This window comes from Anser brachyrhynchus, assembly GCF_964034855.1.
Source record: "Anser brachyrhynchus genome assembly, chromosome: 2".
NCBI lineage: Eukaryota > Metazoa > Chordata > Aves > Anseriformes > Anatidae > Anser > Anser brachyrhynchus.
In genome coordinates this window covers 32,300,339-32,306,338 of record NC_137695.1, presented here as the reverse complement: position 1 = coordinate 32,306,338, position 6,000 = coordinate 32,300,339, and the positions used below count along the sequence as shown (strand labels likewise).

Here is a 6,000-nt window from a genome sequence, read left to right as displayed (position 1 = left end):
GGTCAGTGACACAGCATCCCTCCTCAGTTATGTTCTTCCTCTCTGTGGCCTGCTCCAGGGACTAGCTCCAAACATTCAGTACTAAAACCCAGTAACGGGGGTGGTTGCAGTGGTACAAATAGTACTAAATTGGCAATGAAATGAGTAGTAAGGATAATGACTTCTTCCTTTTATCTCACGGCACTGCCAGGTAGCAGCACTAGGCACACTCAGCGCATTTGTCCCAGGTCAAAGCCAGCCCTGCAGGGTTCGGCTCTGTGGCAGCCCATTACGGCAGCAGGTAACAAAAAGGCAAGGTCACTGTCTGCCTGTTTCCAATGTGTGATCATAGTCTCCAAGAGACATCTCAAGACAGCAAACATGACTGTTACCTCAAGACATATCAGGAAGTATCAGGTAAAGTGGAAATTTTAATCCTAATGATTTTTTAAACTCAGACACAAAATTTCCTTTCCAGATAGGTTTGTTTTCCACACTTTCTGGCTCTACACATCCTAATTTGTTGGGATGGAAACAAATCTTAAGGGGTCTGATTTTAGGAAGGTGATGACAAGTGCTGATTTCCAAATGGTGACAACAGGGTCCCCTAAGTCCTGCTTGATTTGTGCTCTCTGCACTAGCAATGCAAAGGCGGCAGTGAAATTCCTGGTATGATCCCACAATCCAGCTGCCATGGGAGCTGGAAAGACTCGCCTGGGGAGGGTGTTTTCACCATGGCTATTCACAAATACAGGTATTTGGAAGTATGATTGGATGTACAGTTCTAACATGAATGCTCTGCTGCCATATCCTGTCATCACAGAAGAGATATGGGAAGGCATCCAGGGCTGAATTTCTGGAGGCAGACCAGAACTCTTCCTGTTCATCAGGAAGAAGTGTGGGATTGCTGTGGAGCATGGCTTTCTTGGCAGATGGAGAGAAATGACTTTGGGTGATTCCAACACTGTAGAGTTACCCGTATTCTTCGTGAGGATTTAACTGATGTTAGTAATGTATTATATTGGGATTTTTTCTTCTGATGAATGGCATGCAGTCAGAATAACAGAAGTGCTAAGCACTTGCAAGGATTTAGTTTTGCTACAGTTGATTTCGTTTTCAGCCAAGCTGTGAAATTTGCAATTATATTTTTAAAATGTGATTTTATTGTCATGTACTTTCACAGAATATCATAGTAATTAAACCCTGTTAGGCAAGCGTGCTTGGCAGCAAGTTTGCATTGGTAATCTGTCTAAGCTCCATTCAGAATGCTGAAGTCTTATGAAAGTTAGGTGCTTTCCTCAATAACAACTGACAATTCAGAAACATATATGCAACATTTTCAGACCAGTTGCCTTGTTTTGGATTGCACAAGCAATGGAATGTGTCGAGATTTGGCTTAATACGCTGTGTGACCAAGGTGTGCAGAATGCAAATATTTAAGGTTTCCACTGGGGACACTGAGCTCTAACAAGGAAATATTAATCCTTTCTGAAGGCTGATGCAATTCATATTCTGTCGAAAGCAAAGGGATTAAGCATACAATATTTGTATGATCAATAGCTTCTTGTTTGATGGAATTCTTCTCTTGAGGATTAAATTAAAAACCTCAAGACTATTGAACGGGGAGAGAGCATGTAGTGAAGTTCTCCACAGCTGTCAGGAATCTGTTAGATCAAAATCCACTCACCTTTGCCATTGGCTGTAATATACTGATTTGAAATGTCTTATATTGTTACAGGTTGCAAAGAGTTAAATATTAGGACATTCTCATTAAGTATTTCCCCCCTTTGGATTTCACAGTGCTCTATCAAAGAGAAATACTACAATGGACTAAATATTTTGGAAGATATTTCTCCTCTGGGAGAGAGACATTTACAGAAATTCCGGATATGAAAATGTCAAATGTTACTCATCCCCTCTGTGGCTTTTTATTCCTTTTTGAAGTATGTTTGCTTCCACTTGGTAGCTGAGGGTGTCACTGCTTGTTATTTGATATGTGGAACTGGGGCACACAAAAGGATGACTAATCCCATTTACTGGAATTTTACAGTTTTCATCAAGGCCACAGTTTCCATTTCAAGCTTTATAGTAAAAACAAAACACCGACTGGCAAACTGACTTCTGTTATTGTTGTAGTAAATTAATATAGATTGGTATTACAGTAAAAGAATCCTTCCTGAAGATTACTACTTGAATGGGAAAGAAACTTGCGTCTAAATATTTTACGAGGGGCAGTATATAGTAACTATATATACAGCACAGAAAGCTTACTGTCCTTTTCTGAGCGATACCAGCCAGCATCATGTGCCCTTTTGCAAATACACATGCTCTCTACTACTCTCCATGGTTCTGCCTCCCTCTCTCTTTAATTTTGTGGTTTCAAGACCAGTAGATTAGATCTCAGTCAAAATAATTTCTTGTTATAGCCATGTGACTCTCAGAGTTATCAGTGAAAACTGCATACATCCCTTGCATCTTGAATAGTTTTTGTTTAATTTTCAGCTGATCTCAAGGAAAAAAGAAACACTCATATTCACTGTCTTAGGCTGATCTTTACAAAAGCCTTTTCTTACAGTTTCTCCAGCATTTCTAGTGAGGTGGTGTTTCTAGAGTCTCAGTGAGGGCAGCTATAGCAAGTCCTCAAAGAATGGTTTGAGCTTATTGTGACAAATCTGATCATCATTATTTTATTTTATTTTATTTTATTTTATTTTATTTTATTTTATTTTATTTTATTTTATTTTATTTTATTTTATTTTATTTTATTTTATTTATTTTATTTTATTTTATTTTATTTTATTTTATTTTATTTTATTTTATTTTATTTTATTTTATTTTATTTTATTTTATTTTATTTTATTTTTTATTTTTTTAAAGAAAATCTAATTCTAAGATAGCAATCTGTTTGCATTCCAGCCCTAAGCCCCTTTTACTTAAATCACTGTGCTAGTCTCTTCCCTGGTCTCAGATCATTCCTGCTACTTTTCCCTCTTCCCCTTTTTTGCTCCGGTGACTTACGGTGAGTAACTGTCAGATTACATTTGTATAGATATAAAACCAAGGTTGCAAACTCTTTGTTTTATTGCAAATCCTACAGTACCTGGTATTTTGGACTCCCTAGCTTCTGGTCTGTCACCTGAGCACCTCACCTTCTGGGCAAGGCTGGAAGACCGAGCTAAATGAGTTCTGATGGCTGGAAATAAGAAGTCTGGAAATTTCTTGATTTTTAGACCCTGTGATCAACCCTGGTTATATGAGATCTTTTTTATTGCTTTACAGATTTTTGTCTTCTTGTCTTCTGGAATGTGTGTCTGCATAGCAGTTTTCTCTACTCCTTTTTGTAAGGTAAGTAGAATTTATTTTAGGTACCTGGAGTCCTCTCTCAGGTGGAACCAGAAACACAAACTACCAAAACGCAGAGGATAATGGGAAATTTTGGAAATAAATGAGTAATTAGGCTAAGCAGACCAACTGGGAAGATCTCCGTTTGAAATTAGCAGACTCTTGGGGATGGAAGTCCTCTCTTGCTGGTAGCACTGGGGTGATTTTCAGTTTCTTGAGACTGAATGCAAGTTTTAGGCATGTGCTGGCTCCACATTGGGTAAGACCAGATGGGCCAACTGTGCAGCCTGAATGGCTCTGGAGACCAGAAGTCTGGGATGTCTTTGTGGCGTACATCTGGGCACAGACTATTTGCCTAGGTGATGGAGCAAGTCAGGGTTTGTCACACTCTACTGCCAGGCTGCCCCATCTCTCAGGGGCACAACACTCGATGTGCTGTGTTCTGGGCTGAGTGAGTGCCAGTCAGCTTGGTGAGTTTGGGCATAGTGTTCAGATGCTCCAAATTTAGCTGAGGTCACCTGATGAAAGTTTGTTTTGATAGTTGTAATGGCTCTTTTCCATATAATACAATTTTCTCTCCCACATTATTCTGTGTCCAAACTAAAGGTCAGCCCCTCATCTGGTTTAAATCAGTATGGCTGTGCTGATTTCATGCTTACGTATACTAACTAATAAGATGGAAATTTACAGCCAGCACTGTTATACAAATGCATGTAGACTCATGGCACTGGGGTCACCAGTGACAGCATGGTTACGAATACTGAGACATTTTGGAGTGAACATTTGTGATATTCACATCCAAGAATGTGGAAAATCACAGTGCCGTACTCTTTGGGGGGCCCAGGACTCTGCTTTCAGTCAGATTTCAGCTTCTTATAATATACCATCTTTGCCTCTATGCCGTTCTGACAGAAGCTATTCTTTAGAGTATCGCTGCTAACAAAAGGATGCCACTATCCCAGGATCTTGTAAAGATCCCAGCTTACTTTTAAAACTTTTATTTTCTTCAATAGCAACCAACCTCAAAGCCTTCTTGTTTGTGAATCTAGCCAGACACAACAGAGCCACTCTTGCAACAGTGTATTGCGAGTGGCCTAAGAAACTACTGTTGCTGCTGGCGTAACTTCTTTCTGAGTTAACACTGAGGGAGCATCAGATGAAACTGGGAGCTGTGCCATGACAGTGGATTGTCAGCAGCTGAAGTGCAGTCCAGAAATGGAAAATGTATTTTTATATCTTCTGCTATACTCTTCTAAGGAACTTTGATTTTTTTTTTTCCTGTTTTGCTTGCCAAACCTAGCTAGAAGTGTACATATCCTTAAATTATTATTCTATGTTAAAGAATTTTAGTATTAACACATGCCCCTTTCAAAATAGAGCAATATTCTGAGTAAGGATTTGAAAAGGAAGAATATTTTATCCATTAAAAATGTATTTTTTTCCTATTTGCTTGCTTACTTTTACTGCTGTGCGACTCTAAGCAACGTGATACTACTGCCACCCTATATTTGAGTATTCTTTTATGGAGAACATGAATATAGACAGGATAATTGTTTTGTGGTAGATTCTTTTTCAAGCTGTCTCAATGCCCGGTCTCCCCCACTCTGTTCCTCTACTGAGCAGCTCTTCTCTCTCCTCTTTTCCAGAAGGTGTCACTGTAAGGCAGTGTTGGTCAAAAATCCTGTAGATTTAAAAATAAACGTGAAAAGGACTTCATGGCTCTTTCCTTTTTTTCTTTTTTCTTTTTTCTTTTTTCTTTTTTCTTTTTTCTTTTTTCTTTTTTTTTTTCTTTTTTCTTTTTTCTTTTTTCTTTTTTCTTTTTTCTTTTTTCTTTTTTCTTTTTTCTTTTTTCTTTTTTCTTTTCTTTCCTTTCAGTGATTATTTAAGTCCTAATAAATCCATATCAACAGTATAAAACATTAGAATGGTAACAAGAAATGGGAGCATCAAAGTTTCTCCGTAATTTGAATTTACAGCCTGTCTGAGAACATTTCATCCCAAAGTAAATTCAGCTTCTTAGACCACTAGCTTAATAGTTGTGAGTGTGAAATCATCAAAATGACCAAGCAGTTTTAAAGCCCACACTTTTAATGCTAATATTCGGGTCACACAGGCACACATCTGAGAAGCACGTGCACAACACTAGATGCAACTTCATATAGAAAAGCTTCAAATAAAAACATTTATTTTTTCAGGTATTCAGTGAGTTTTGTTTGTTTGCAGGCTTCAGCTTCCATTGGGCTGTGGGTCTCAACACAATACATTAGCTATTATGAAATGAATGGGTGTCAGATTTGGAAAATATTGCTTATATGGGTAAAGATTGGAAAGCAGTGCCACAAAGGTGGATATGTGTGAGGTCTCCAGCTCTCTGAAAGAGATGTGGATACTAAAATGAAATGCTAAGGCTTGGATATAGGAACAATAAGCCAGAAGTGCATTAGTAGGCAACAAGTGAATGGAAGGAAGCTCAAGATATGAAAGTAGACTAATGGAATCCAGTTATGCTGTCATTGTAAAATGTAAGTATGGCCTAGAATAAAACAGGAGAGGTGTTTCTTGTGAAGCCAGAAGAGCTTTAGCACCTCTGACCTGAGGCTGTCTGAGCACTCACCTGGAAGGCTGCACCCAGCTCTGGTTGTTCAACTTCAGAGGTGGTGAGCGTAGGCTGGAAGTGGA

The 6,000-nt window shown here is 38.5% G+C and overlaps 1 long non-coding RNA gene across 2 annotated transcripts in view; it reads left to right on the top strand.

Annotated features, from left to right (window-relative positions):
- Positions 1-284: 284 nt before the first annotated feature.
- The window catches only part of LOC308188624, a 32,950-nt gene continuing 27,234 nt past the window's right edge, over positions 285-6,000 (top strand). For both annotated transcript variants that reach the window (XR_013945652.1, XR_013945653.1), the window contains exons 1-2: positions 285-396; positions 3,259-3,324. This is a non-coding gene — a long non-coding RNA (uncharacterized lncRNA). The remainder of the gene's footprint in view (positions 397-3,258; positions 3,325-6,000) is intronic.